At 37.7% G+C, this 14,911-nt stretch overlaps 1 long non-coding RNA gene across 1 annotated transcript in view; it reads left to right on the top strand.

Moving 5' to 3' along the window:
• The first annotated feature begins 4,943 nt into the window (after positions 1-4,943).
• Positions 4,944-14,911, top strand: part of LOC309628915 — an 85,513-nt gene continuing 75,545 nt past the window's right edge. The window contains exon 1 of the long non-coding RNA XR_014244779.1: positions 4,944-12,933. This is a non-coding gene — a long non-coding RNA (uncharacterized lncRNA). The remainder of the gene's footprint in view (positions 12,934-14,911) is intronic.

Raw genomic sequence — 14,911 nt, 5'->3', positions numbered from 1 at the left:
GTGCATGGTGTTAGGAAGTGCTCTACTTTCATCCTTTTACAGGTAGCTGTCCAGTTTTCCCAGCACCACTTGGTGAAGAGGCTGTCTTTTCTCCATTGTATATTCTTGCCTCATTTATCAAAGATAAGGTGGCCATATGTGGGTTTATCTCTAGGTTTTCTAATCTATTCCATTCATCTATATTTCTGTTTTTGTGCCAGTACCATACTGTCTTGATTACTGTAGCTTTGTAATATAGTCTGAACTTGGGGAGCCTGATTCCTCCAGCTCCGTTTTTCTTTCTCAAGATTGCTTTGGCCATTCAGGGTCTTTTGTATTTCCATATACATTGTGAAATATTTTGTTCTAGTTCTGTGAAAAATGCCATTGGTAGTTTGATGGGGATTGCATTGAATCTGTAGATTGCTTTGGGTAGTATAGTCATTTTCACAATGTTGATTCTTCCAATCCAAGAACATGGTATATTTCTCCATCTGTTTCTATAATCTTTAATTTCTTTCATCTGTCTTTTATACTTTTCTGTATTCAGTTCTTTTGTCTCCTTAGGTAGGTTTATTCCTAGGTATTTTATTCTTTTTGTTGCAATGATAAATGGGAGTGTTTCCTTAATTTCTCTTTCAGATTTTTCATCTTTAGTGTATAGGAATGCAAGAGATTTCTGTGCATTAATTTTGGATCCTGCTACTTTACCAAATTCATTGATTAGCTCTAGAAGTTTTCTAGTAGCATCTTAGGATTTTCTAGGTATAGTATCATGTTGTCTGCAAACAGTGACTGTTTTACTTCTTCTTTTGTGATTTGGAATACTTTCATTTCTTTTTCGTCTCTGATTGCTGTGGCCAAAACTTCCAAAACTATGTTGAATAATAGTGGTGAGAGTGGGCAACCTTTTCTTTTTCCTGATCTTAGTGGAAAATGGTTTCAGTTTTTCACTATTGAGAACAATGTTGGCTGGAGTTTGTCATATATGGCCTTTATTATGTTGAGGTCAGTTCCCTCTATGCCTACTTTCTGGAGATTTTTTATCACAAATGGGTGTTGAATTTTGTCGAAAGTTTTTTCTGCATCTATTGAAACGATCACATGGTTTTTATCCTTCCATTTGTGAATATGGTGTATCACACTGATTGATTTGCATATATTGAAGAATCCTTTTATTCCTGGGATAAGCCCCACTTGATCATGTTGTATATTCCTTTTAATGCGTTGCTGGATTCTGTTTGTTAGTACCTTGTTGAGGATTTTTGCATCTATGTTCATCAGTGATATTGGCCTGTAGTTTTGTGTGTGTGTGTGTGACATCTTTGTCTGGTTTTGGTATCAGGGCAATGGTGGCCTCATAAAATGAGTTTGGGAGCGTTCCTCCCTCTGTTATATATTGGAAGAGTTTGAGAAGGATAGGTGTTAGCTCTTCTCTAAATGCTAGATAGAATTCTTCCATGAAGCCATCTGGTCCTAGGCTTTTGATTGTTGGAAGATTTTTAATCACAATTTCAATTTCAGGGCTTGTGATTGATCTGTTTATATTTTCTATTTCTTCCTGGTTCAGTCTCAGAAGATTGTCCTCTTCTAAGCATTTGTCCATTTCTTGCAGGTTGTCTATTTTATTGGCATAGAGTTGCTTGTAGTAATCTCTCATGATCCTTTGTACTTCTGCAGTGTCAGTTGTTACTTTTCCTTTTTCATTTCTAATTCTATTGATTTGAGCCTTCTCCCTTTTTTTCTTGATGAGTCTGGCTAATGGTTTATCAATTTTATTTATCTTCTCAAAGAACCAGCTTTTAGTTTTATTGATCTTTGCTATTGTTTCCTTCATTTCTTTTTACATTTATTTATGATCTGATCTTTATGATTTCTTTCCTTCTGCTAACTTTGGGGTTTTTTTGTTCTTCTTTTTCTAATTGCTTTAGGTGTAAGGTTAGTTTGTTTATTTGAGATTTTTCTTGTTTCTTGAGGTAGGATTGTATTCCTATAAACTTCCCCCTTAGAACTGCTTTTGCTGCATCCCATAGGTTTTGGGTCGTCGTGTTTTCATTGTCATTTGTTTCTAGGTATTTTTTAATTTCTTCAGTGATCTCTTCGTTATTTAGTAGCATATTGTTTAGCCTCCATGTGTTTGTATGTTTTACAGTTTTTTTCTTTAATTGATATCTATTCTCATAGTGTTGTTGTCAGAAAAGATACTAGATATGATTTCAATTTTCTTAAATTCACCAATGCTTGATTTGTGACTCAACATATGATCTAACCTGGAGAATGTTCCATGAGTACTTGAGAAGAAAGTGTATTCCGTTGTTTTCGATGGCATGTCCTATAAATATCAATTAAGTCCATCTTGTTTAATGTATCATTTAAAGCTTGTGTTTCCTTATTTATTTCCATTGGTGAAAGTGGGGTGTTAAAGTACCCTACTATGATTGTGTTACTGTCGATTTCCCCTTTATGGCTGTTAGCATTTGCCTTATGTTTTGAGGTGCTCCTATGTTGGCTGCATAAATGTTTACAATTGTTAAATCTTCTTCTTGGATTGATCCCTTGATCATTATGTAGTGCCCTTCTTTGTCTCTTGTAATAGTCTTTATTTTAAAGTTTATTTTGTCTGATATGAGAATTGCTACTCCAGCTTTCTTTTGATTTCCATTTGCATGGAATATGTTTTTCCATCCCCTCACTTTCAGTCTGTATGTGCCCCTAGGTCTGAAATGGGTCTCTTGTAGACAGCATATGTATGGGTCTTGCTTTTGTATCCATTCAGCTAGTCTATGTCTTTTGGTTGGAGCATTTAATCCAATTACATTTAAGGTAGTTATTGATATGTATGTTCCTATTACCATTTTCTTAATTGTTTTGGGTCTGTTTTTCTACGTCTTTTCCTTCTCTTGTGTTTCCTGCCTAGAGAAATTCCTTTAGCATTCCTTGTTTGGTTGTGCTGAATTTTCTTAGCTTTCGCTGTCTGTAAAAGTTTTAAATTCTCCATCAAATCTGAATGAGATCCTTGCTGGATAGAGTAATCTTTGTTGTAGGTTTTTCCCTTTCATCACTTTAAATATGTCCTTCCACTCCCTTCTGGCTTGCAGAGTTTCTGCTGAAAGATCAGCTCTTATCCTCATGGGGATTCCCTTGTATGTTATTTGCTGCTTTTCCCTTTCTGCTTTTAATATTTTTTCTTTGTATTTAATTTTTGATATTTTGATTAATATGTTTCTTGGCATGTTTCTCCTTGGATTTATCCTGTATGGGACTCTCTGCGCTTCAGGGACTTGATTGACTTTTCCTTTCTCATATTATGGAAGCTTTCAACTATAATCTCTTCAAATATTTTCTCAGTCCCTTTCTTTTTCTCTTCTTCTGGTACCCCTATAATTCGAATATTGGTGCATTTAATGTTGTCCCAGAGGTCTCTGAGACTGTCCTCAATTCTTTTCATTCTTTTTTCTTTATTCTGCTCTGTGGTAGTTATCTCCACTATTTTATCTTCCATGTCAGTATCCGTTTTTCTGCATCAGTTATTCTGCTATTAATATCTTCTAGAGAATTTTTAATTTCATTTATTGTGTTGTTCATCATTGTTTGTTTGCTCTTTAGTTCTTTTAGGTCCTTGTTAAATGTTTCTTTTATTTTCTCCATTCTATTTCCAAGATTTTGGATCACCTTTGGTATCATTACTCTGAATTCTTTTTCAGGTATACTGCCTATTTCATCTTCATTTGTTCGGTCTGGTGGGTTTTTACCTTGCTCCTTCATCTGCTGCGTATTTCTCCATCTTCTCATTTTGCTTAACTTACTGTGTTTGGGGTCTCCTTTTTGCAGGGTGTAGGTTCGTAGTTCCCGTTGTTTTTGGTGTTTTCCCCCAGTGGGTAAAGTTGGTTCAGTGTGTTGTGTGCGTTTCCTGGTGCCTGTGTTCGGTGGATGAGGCTAGATCTTGTCTTTCCGGTGGGCAGGACTGTGTCCGCTGGTTTGTTTTGGGGTGTCTCTGAACTTATTATGATTTTAGGCAGCCTGTCTACTAACGGGTGCGGTTGTGTTCCTGTCTTGCTAGTTGTTGGGCATGGGTTGTCCAGCACTGTAGCTTGCTGGTCGTTGAGTGGAGCTGTGTACTGTTGAGACAGAGATCTCTGAAAGAGCTCTCACTGATTGATATTATATTGGGCCAGGAAGTCTCTGTCAGTCCAATGTCTTGAACTCAGCTCTCCCACCTGAGAGGCTCAGGCCTTACACCCGGCTAGAGCACCATGACCTTCTCAGCCACACAGCTCAGAAGAAAAGGTAGAAAAGAAAGAAAGAAAGAAAAATAAATAAAATAAAATTACTAAAATTAAAAATAAAAAATATATTAAAATAAAATTAAAAGAAGAGAGCAAGCAAACCAATAAACAAATCCACCAATGATAACAAGCACTAAAAACTAAACTAAGATAAACATATTTATCAGAAACTAGTCAGTCACATACAGAAAACCCCAAGTCTGCAGTTGTTCCCGAAGTCCACCGCCTCAATTTTGGGATGATTTGTTGTCTATTCAGGTGTTCCACAGATGCAGGGTACATCAAGTTGATTGTGGAGATTTAATCCACTGCTCCTGAGGCTGCACTGAGAAATTTCCCTTTCTCTTCTTTGTTCGCACAGCTCCTTGGGTCCACCTTTGGATTTGGCCCCAGATCTGCATGTAGGTTGCCCTCTGGAGTCTGTTGGTCACCCAGACAGGACAGCGTTAAAGCGGTGGCTTATTAGGGCACTCTGACTTACTCAGGCCGGGGGGAGGGTGGGGTGTGGAATGCAGGATGAGCCTGCAGTGGCAGAGGCCTGCATGACATTGCAACAGCATGAGGCGTGCTGTGTTTTCTCCCAGGGAGGTTGTCTGTGGATCATGGGACCCTGGCGGTGGTGGGCTGCACAGGCTCCCAGTAGGGGAGGTGTGGATAGTGACCTGTGCTTGCACGCAGGCTTCTTGGTGGCTGCAGCAGCAGCTTTAACATTTCATGCCGGTCTCTGGTGTTTGTGCTGATAGCTGCAGCTCGTGTCTGTCCCCAGAGCTCGTTTAGGCAGCGCTCTGAATCTCCTCTCCTCGTGCACCCCGAAACAATGGTCTCTTGCCTCTTAGGCCAGTCCAGAGATTTTCCCGGAATCCCTCACATCTAGCTGTGGCACACTAGCCCCCTTCAGGCTGTGTTCACACAGCCAACCCCAGTCCTCTCCCTGGGATCTGACCTCCAATGACTGAGCCTCAGCTCCCAGCCCCCACCCACCCTGGTCAGTGAGCAGACAAGCCCCTCAGGCTGGTGAGTGTTGGTCAGCACTGATCCTCTGTGCGGGAATCTCTCTGCTTTGCCCTCTGCACCCCTGTTGCTGCACTCTCCTCCGTGGCTCCGAAGCTTCCCCCCCATCCACACCCCGTCTCCGCCAGTGAAGGGGTTTCCTTGTGCATGGAAACTTTTCTTCCTTCACAGCTCTCTCCCAGAGGTGCAGGATTTGTCCCTATTCTTTTGTCTCTGTTTCTTCTTTTTTTTTGCCCTACCCAGGTATATGTGGTGTTTCTTGCCTTTTGGGAAGTCTGAGGTGTTCTGCCAGTGTTCAGTAGGTGTTCTGTAGGAGTTATTCCACATGTAGATATATTTTTGATGTATTTGTGGGGAGGAAGGTGATCTCCACGTCTTTGTCCTCCACCATCTTGAAGGTCTTCCCAATAAAAATTTTAAAAAAATAGCATCTACATTCACAACCCCCCAGATGAAATACCTAGGTATATAATTATGTACCAACAAAATATGTACAAAATGTATATGAGGAAAGTTATGAAAGTCTGATAAAAGAAAGCAAAGAAGATCTAAATAAATGGAGAGCTATTCCATGTTCATGAACGGGAAGACTCAGTATTGTCAAGAAGTCAGCTCTTCCCAACTTAATCTATAGATTCACTGCAATCCCAATCAATCAAAATCCCAGAAGTTATGTGTGGATATCAACAAACTGATTCTAAAGATTACATGGAGAGGCAAAAGACCCAGAATAGCCAAAAAATATTAAAAGGGAAGAACAAAGTTGGATAGACACTAACCCAGTTCAAGACTTACTGTAAAGTTTCATTAATGAAGACTGTTTGGCACTAGACAAATAGGGCTTCCCTGGTGGCGCAATGGTTAAGAATCTGCCTGTCAATGCAGGGGACACAGGCTCGAGCCCTGGTCCGGGAAAGTTCCACATGCCATGGAACAACTAAGCCCGTGAGCCACAACTACTCAGCCTGTGCTCTAGAGTCCGCGAGCCACAACTACTAAGCCTGTGTGTCACAACTACTGAAGCCCGCACTCCTAGAGCCCATGCTCCACAACAAGAGAAGCCACCACAATGAAAAGCCCGCACACCACAACGAAGAGTATCCCCCGCTCGCCGCAACTAGGGAAAGCCCTTGCGCAGCAGCTAAGACCCAATGCAGCCAAAAATAAATAAAAATAAACATAAATAAATTTATTTTTAAAAAAAGAATAGACAAATAGATCAAGGGAACAAAACAGAGAGCATAGAAATATACCCAAATAAATACCATCAACAGATCTTTGACAAATGTACAAAAGAAATACAATGGAGCAAAGATAGTCTTTCTAACAAATGGTGCTGGAACAACTGGACATCCACATGCAAAAATTCACTCTAGACATAGACTTTACACCCGTCACAAAAATTAACTCAAAATGTCTTATACACCTAAATGTAAAATGCCAAACTATAAAACTCCTGGAAGATAACATAGGAGAAACCTGAACAACCTCGGATACAGCAATGTCTTTATATACAACACCAAAATCACGATCCATGAAAGATATAATTGATAAGCTGGACTTCATTAAAAGAAATAATTTCTGCTTTGTGAAAGACACTGGCAAGAGAATGAAAACACAAGCTGAATTGGGAGAAAATATTTGCAAACACATATCTGATAGAGGACCATTATCCCAAATATTTTTTAAAAAGCTCTTAAAACAGTAAGAAAACAAACCACAACTGACTAAAAAATGGGCCAAAATCTTAACAGACACCTTGCTAAATAAGATAGGCAGTTGGCAAATAAGCACATGAAAAGTTGTTCCACATCACATGTCATCAGGGAAATACAAACTAAAAAAAAACAACAAAAGATATACTACACCCTATTAGAATAGTCAAAATCCAGAACACTGACACCACCAGATCCTAGTAAGGATGCGTTGCTGGTGGCAATGCAAAATGATACAGCCACTTTGAGAACTGTTTGGTGATTTCTTATAAAACTAATCATATTCTTACCATACAATCCAGCAATTGCTCTTCTTGGTGTTTACACAAATGAGTTGACAACTTTTGTCCACATAAAAACCTGCACACAGTTTGTCTGTAACAGCCTTATTTATAATTGCCAAAACTGGAAGGAACCAAGATGCCTTTCAATAAGTGAATGGATGAATACACTGTGGTACATCAGGACAATGGAATGTTATTCAATACTAAAAAGAACTTAGTACAGAAAAGACATGGAGAAATCTTAAATGCATATTACTAAGTGAAAGGAGCCAATCTGAAAAATTGGCTCCATACTGTGAATCCAACTATATGTTATTCTGGAAAAAGCCTAACTATGGAGACAGTAAAAAAAAAAAAAAAAAAAAAAAAAAAGTGGTTTCCAGGGTTACAGAAGAGGGAGGGATGATTAGATGGAGTACAGAGGATTTTAGAGCAGTGGAACTACTCAGTGTAGTGTAGTGGAACTATTCAGTGGAACTGTAAAGGTAGATATATGTCATTATACATTTGTTCAATCACACAGAATGTACAACACCAAGAGTGAACCCCAATATGAACTATGGACTTTAGGTGATTATGATTTGTCAGTGTAGGTTCATCAATTGTAACAAATGTACCACTCTGGTGGGAGATGTTGATAAAAGGGGAAGCTATATATATGTGCGGACAGGTGGCATACGGGAATTCTCTGTACCTTCCACTCAACTTTGCTGTGAACATAAATCTCAAAAGAAAAAATGTATATTCTATTAAACACACACACACACACACACACATACACACACACACACACACAGTATTGACAGCCTGGATACCGATTCTAGTTCTTGTTTTCCATAATTAGCTGTCTGATTATATGTGGGTCACAACAGATTTCTGTAGTTATTTCCTTATTGAAAAGTGAAATGATTAAGAAGGTCGCTAAGGTTCCTTCAATTCTAACATTTAGTAATCTCTCTCTACTTCACTTCAATAAAAGCATTAAATTTTATGATAGTAATTTTCTGCTTTCATGAGCAGAATACATATTTTTATAATGTCATGTTCTGATATTGGGGTTATTCTGCCTTTCTCTAAAATCATTGAGTGTTCATGTTTACTTTATCCATTGGTACAAGTAGTCAGTGTCATTAATGCAAAATATATAATTTAGGACTGTTTTCAATAACACTGCTGTTCAACCAGTGTAGAAAGACAGAGCAGCTGAAAAGGTGCACACCAAATATTCTTCTTTACAGACAATTCTGGACATACTTTTATGCAGAGTTCAAGCTCTGCTATCTCCAATGTTAAGATTAAATGAAGATGTAAGAATTCAGTAGGATTCATTGTGTGTTATTTCTGAAGGAACACAGTTGTCATGAGTCACCATTTGAGTCAATAGTAATTAAGGCTCAAATTACCACCTTTCTAAATGGCATGCTGGCTCTCCATGGAGAGTAACAATAGGCTGTATAAATGTGGAGTCAATTTAACTTGTACTACATATCATGTGAATCATTCTCACTGTAAAAGGAATTTGCGTATAAATTAAGGTATGTTTAGTTCTTTCTCCAGATCATAGATGGCTAAAGACTCCATATGAGGTGTTCCTCCAAAGATTGGGAACTAGTAGGAAAATTTCACTCTGATCTTGAAGCTGGAAAGATTCTACATAAATTAATGAGATTAGCCATCTGCAGGAGTGACCTATTCTAACAGATGGTTCCTAAATGTGAGAATGATTACACAGGGGGGCTTCTCAAATCTCATTAAAGAGACTCAGATAAAGCCAATATAAGATAAACTGTGACCTAATTAATTGTAACTTCTTCTATGTAAAGTCAGCAGAAGGCTAAGGCATGACTGAAATCTGGGGGAAAAAATGGAGAGCCAAAAGGCCAGAATCTGACACTGGCATCCATTCAGGCAACATTTCTTGAGTGTCTACTTATGGGCCAAGCATTTAGCAATATGTTGGCTCTTACTTAGAGAATAGGAATCACAACACTGAAGATAAATGTTTATATTTGTTTGGCAAATATGTCCTTTTGTATAAAGGGTTGGATTAAACTACCAGATTTTATTAATGTTACTAATTAAAATCCTCAAATTTCCTCCAATCAGATCTTTTAATAAATTTGAACTGATTAACCAGTATAAATATTTTGTTTAACTGTTTTTTAAAATCTCAGCATACTTAATTAAATTATTTTATTGAGAAAATACTAAGTAGAAGACATTTTGCATAAAGCTACGGAGAATGCAATAATTAATATGTCAATGTCTTATCTGCTGCCTTAAAAGTATGTAATCATAGGGGAAATAAATCCATGAAAACACAGCTACAATATTAAGTAAAAAGATATAGAAAAGAGTTAATAATTCTTCATCTGGCATTTGGAAGCAGAGGGTAGAATAGGAGAAGATTTCATGAAAGGGATAACATGAGCTGAATCTGTAGAGATGTAAACGTCTCTTGAAAGGAGGAATGGCACGCCAAGTGAAGGGTATAATGTAGTTAACTCATAAAAGGAAAAAGGTGAAACTGGAAAAATTTCTGGAATATAGTGGGTATGGAGAGGAGTAATCACAGATAAGTGTAGAAATATGTTCAGAATAAGGTCACTGTATATCACATGCCAAGATAAATATATTAAACTTAATTCTTTAGAATGCAGGAAGCTACTAAAGTATTGAGTTAGCATGTAAATGGGGATCATGATTAAACATTTGAATGTCTCCATGCACAGTTATAAAACTGCTTTCTGACTTTTAAATTAATCTATTGTTATTTGGATGAATATACTAGCATATGAACATCCCTAGGTAGACTGATAAGAATCAATATCCAGATTATAAAGTACTGAGAACCAGACTCTGGTCCCATGATATAAATGTCTCATGAAGTCATAAGATAACAAAACACTGCTGTAGATGTTTTTACTCACCCTCTTTCCTCTAGACTATGATAAAGCCCAAATTTTAAAAGCTGAATTATCACTGAATTAAAAACTGAATTTAGTCAAACTATGATTCATTTAGTGAAATAATGTCTTTATTAAAAAAAGAAAACTTTTTTCTTCCTCAAAACTACTTAGATAATTACATTGTTGTACATGTATCCTCCTTAGAATTTGAAATTTCATGTACTTTGAGATTAGAACATTGTTTCAGCTATCTTCTTTTTAATGAAAAACACATCTTTTGAGAGTAACTTTTAAAAATATATTTTAATTTGTACTTCAAGTCACAGATTATAGTTTTAAAGTACTTTTCCATTTAAGTTTTCTTCAGTGAAGAATTTTTAACATCATTGACATTAATAATTTCTACCTAGCTGCTTTTCTTTTCAGTGTATCCCTGAATTAGAGACCAAAATGTCAAGTTATGTGCTCCTAGAGTCCATTATTTAGAAGATCATCATAAACCCTGAAAAAAGAAAGATAACCAATTTATTAACTTCAATGTAAATGAAATTTGTCTTCTGTTCTTTTAATTACTTGATTCAATAACTAAAACAAATTTCTGCTTAATATCACAGATTTTGATACAAAGTAAAACTGAGAAAATCATTTCATACTTATGTGTCACTTGGCTATACATTATATCATCAACAGTATATTTGTCTGGAAGCACTTTTTAATTTTTAATTTCCTAATGAAAGGATATTGGTGTATTGTTCTTTTCTTCTGGATAAGTGGTGTCTAACACTATAGAGATTCCCATGGAAATAAGCAAAAAGAAATAAAAATAGAAAATTAAAAATCAAAAAGTTCTTCCATACCACCAAAGAAATGGGAAAAATAGGATTCTCTCACAGGATCATGTAATATTAAGCTGCCAGAATGGTGCTAATGTTATGATTTTGGTTAACTCTCATTCATGTCAGAGGTAGGATTAGTTTAGAACTCATGTTCTCCAACAACACATTGCTAACGCTTGGGCTTGAGCCACAGGTGTGGGCTAGAATAGCTCAGTCCCATTTGATTTCAACCATGCAGCCTACGTCACCTCCACAACACTCAGGAGCAGTGGGGGTGGTATTAGGCATCTTTTACCCTAGGTGTAGCCTATCATTGGCACCAAGGGCAGTTACCCCACCCCTTCTGCAAGCTCTATGTCAAACATCAGGCAGTCAGCCAAGAACAGTACTCTGGATTGAACTGTGACTCCCTAAAACATGTTGAAGTCCTAATGCCCAGTATCTGTGATTGTGACCTTATTTGGAAATAGAGGCTTTGCAGATGATCAAGTTAAGATGAAGTCATTAGGATAAACACTAATCCAATATGTCTGTATCCTTCCAAAAAGGATAAACTTGGACATCGAGACTGAGAAAGAGAGAAAATGCCATGGGGGGATTTGAATCACAATGCCACACGCCAAAGAACACCAAAGATTGCCAGCAAACCACCAGGAACTAGGAGACAGGCATGGAACAGTTTCTCCCTCATAGTCATTGGAAGGAAGCAATCCTAGCCTCCAGAGAGGTGAGACAATAAATTTCCATTGTTTAATCCATATAGTTTGTAGTATTTTGTTATGGCAGCCCTATGAAACTAAAACAAGTGACTACAACTATCTCCTCTGAGAGAATATAAGACTGTTACTCCACAGTACAAACCAGCCCTTCCAATCAATGTGGTCACTTCCTATGTCTTCTAGGATGGTCTTCTAGGATGCTCTTCCAGATAAGGGACAAACATTCTTACTGTCCCTTCTGATGGTAGCTGCAAAAGACATGGGTACGTCAAAACTGGAACAGATCCCAACCTGGAAATGCAGTGGTTATTGTCTAAAGACTTTCAGAGTGCTGTTTTTGGAAGATGTGTTATTCAATGTTAATGCTATAAAATTCTAAACAGTCAGTTTAACATGACTAAAAACTGAATCATTGTTCACAATTTTCTGTGTATTCTGGGTAAGACTGATTTGTGATTACCATCAACAAAGCACAGTAACAATCTTTAAGAGAGTCATCAGGAGCCAGCTGTCATGGGCAGCATGATAGATGATCAACATAATGAGTAATGATGAAACCCTAGAATTATATAAATATTAGGGCAATGTAGAGGCAAAAAGGTCTGTATAGTTTCAGTACAGACAAATTCTATATTGAATATAGGGCCATGGAACAGTGAATAATAGCAGAGTCTCTATCTTTTTCTTGTGATGAGAGGTATAAAATTAGCCAGTGCTATAGAAGAATATTTGTGTTCCCACCTAATTCATAGGTTGAAACCTAATCCCCAATGTGATGATGTTTGGCAGTGGACTTTTGGGATGTGATTAGGTCATGAGGGTGGAGTCCTTGTGAATGGAATTAGTGTCCTTATTAGGAATCTCAGAACTCTCCTTCCACCCTTCATTCACGTGAGGACACAGGGAGAATACAGCCATCTATAAACCATGAAGTGAGCTCTTACCAGACACTGAATCTACTGGTACCTTGATCTCGGATTTTCTAGCCTCCAGAACTATAAGAAATAAATGTTCATTGTTTAAGCTACCCAGTATACAGTACTTTTGTTACAGCAGCCCAAATGGACTAAAACAACCAGATATGACACATTTACAAATAAAGAATGCAGAGGGATGATTCCTGGAACTGAATAAGAAGAGATGGTACTAGATACTAATAAGAATATTCACGTCCACAGATTGGAGAATGAATCTGTGAGTACCTCTTTTATATCCATTATTTGAAATCTTCATTGATAAATCACTACTTTTTACAAGGGCTCACAGATTTTGTATCATGTTTTTTAACCAGCCTGTTTATATAGCAAAAGGGGTTAGAAGTGAGGGTTGGTAGTAGGCAATGGGTGGGGAGAGCGTTTCTCCAGAAAGAGGACCAGGGTTTTATGTTACAAGACCAAGATAGATCACAAGAACCAGTGATCCTTTGAAAATTATTCCCAGATCTCCTTGGCTGCCCTCATATCCATTCCTTACCCTTCCCCTGATCTTCACTGAACTGCAAGGCACCTGACATGTGCCAGCTTAGTATTTCTAAGTCCAGTGTCAATTTGTTGGTTGCAAACTAGGATTTATCATTGGGAGACACTGGTGGGAAATTGGAGGATTGATGAAAGAATTCAGGATATTGCTGTCACAGTTTCAGGCTTATAAGGCTTTCTGGCCAAGGCTGTTGCTTCTCTGTGGTTTCAGCTCCCACTGGGTAAGTCCACTGTGTGCTTGTTCCACTGTCCCCAGGGCTCAGTGACAGTCTCCACTCAGCTTCTGTCTAGCTTAAGGGTAATAGTGTCTTGCTAAACAATAACCTGAGATGCAAATATCTGGAGGACCTCAAAGTGTTTCAGACACCAGCTATTGATTATGCAAATAACCAATGCCCTGAATAAATCCTATTATAAATATTTGTGACAACTGCCTTATTTACCTACACCAGTAATATTTATCTACTTCAGCAGTGCCTTCATTTTCCATGTGGTACACCAACTGTGGCAAATCAAGTCCTGTTTCTGGATTTCTTTACAAGCTTTCTTTTAATTCTACCATTTCCCCACCCATGGCCCTGAGTATGGCATGAGCAGTACAAGAGTCCAATTGAAGGTGGTATCCTCTGGAAAAATGTAAATGTAAACAAGACCCAGGACAACACAAAGGCTCTTGTAACCAGCCCCAGCTGCCCAGAATATGCAGCCTCCACATACACATGACAAGGCAGCTTTAACAGTCTCCTTTTTCACTTGTACTAATGACGGTTGAAAACTGGTGGGAGAATTTCACCTCAGAGCTGATGTTTTCTGTCAGTTGGCTCTGTATTTTACTACCATTTCTTTTAGAGATGGGGCCTGAAGTGAATGAATATTGGTCCCCTTTTAAGAAAGACACCAGTAGCACTATTCTTTCTACCTAAGGGTGTTTGGGTCTTGGGATACAAAAGGTTGATTGGTGACTCCCATCAAAGGTACTCCTGTCTGTATGTCATAGACAGTTAAAATGGTGAAGCACTGAAGTTCATAGGGGAAGATTCCTTGGTTGGCTTTAATGGGTTAGACCACTAATGACTGATGCATCTGCTATGGTGTAGATGGACACCCTACACTTAGAATAGTACACTGCCAAGGTTTACTCCAAACAAAGTGTTAGGCCAGTCAGAGAAAAATGGCAATACACTGGCTAGTGTTAGGATGCTGTATAAATTGAAAAGAAAGTGTTTGTTGCAGGGGTAAATCTCCCTGCCATGGTTAGTTCTGGAGGGAGTTCTTCTCTGGCTACTGGAACCCTTATTATGCCAAAACAAAACAAAAGAATTTTTTTTCTTCATTCATTTCCTGAGACAGAAATATTTGCAAAACTACACACAATTTATGGGTGTGTCTTCCAGTCTATTTCTAATAGTTGAAAAATATGGCTTTTTCTCTGCAAATATAAGAAAAAATCAAGGAGACATAAGATAAAATTCAGTAATTAAAAGTTTAAAAAGAGAATCAAATAGGAACAAATACCTCTTATACTATCAGGAAAACACTTCTGAAATTTTCTAATTCACATTCCAAATAATATTTCCTCTCTGAAACAAGAAAAGCCAGCTATAAAGGATGATAAAATAACACCGTGGTGAGCAATTACTTTTCACTCTCCCTCTCCTGTCCTTTATTTTAGGGATAGTGGCTAAAATGGATGG

The sequence above is a fragment of the Balaenoptera borealis genome, assembly GCF_965194805.1.
Source record: "Balaenoptera borealis genome assembly, chromosome: 5".
Lineage (NCBI taxonomy): Eukaryota > Metazoa > Chordata > Mammalia > Artiodactyla > Balaenopteridae > Balaenoptera > Balaenoptera borealis.
Note: the sequence above shows the minus strand (reverse complement) of the source record. Positions and strands in the feature narration are given on the sequence as shown.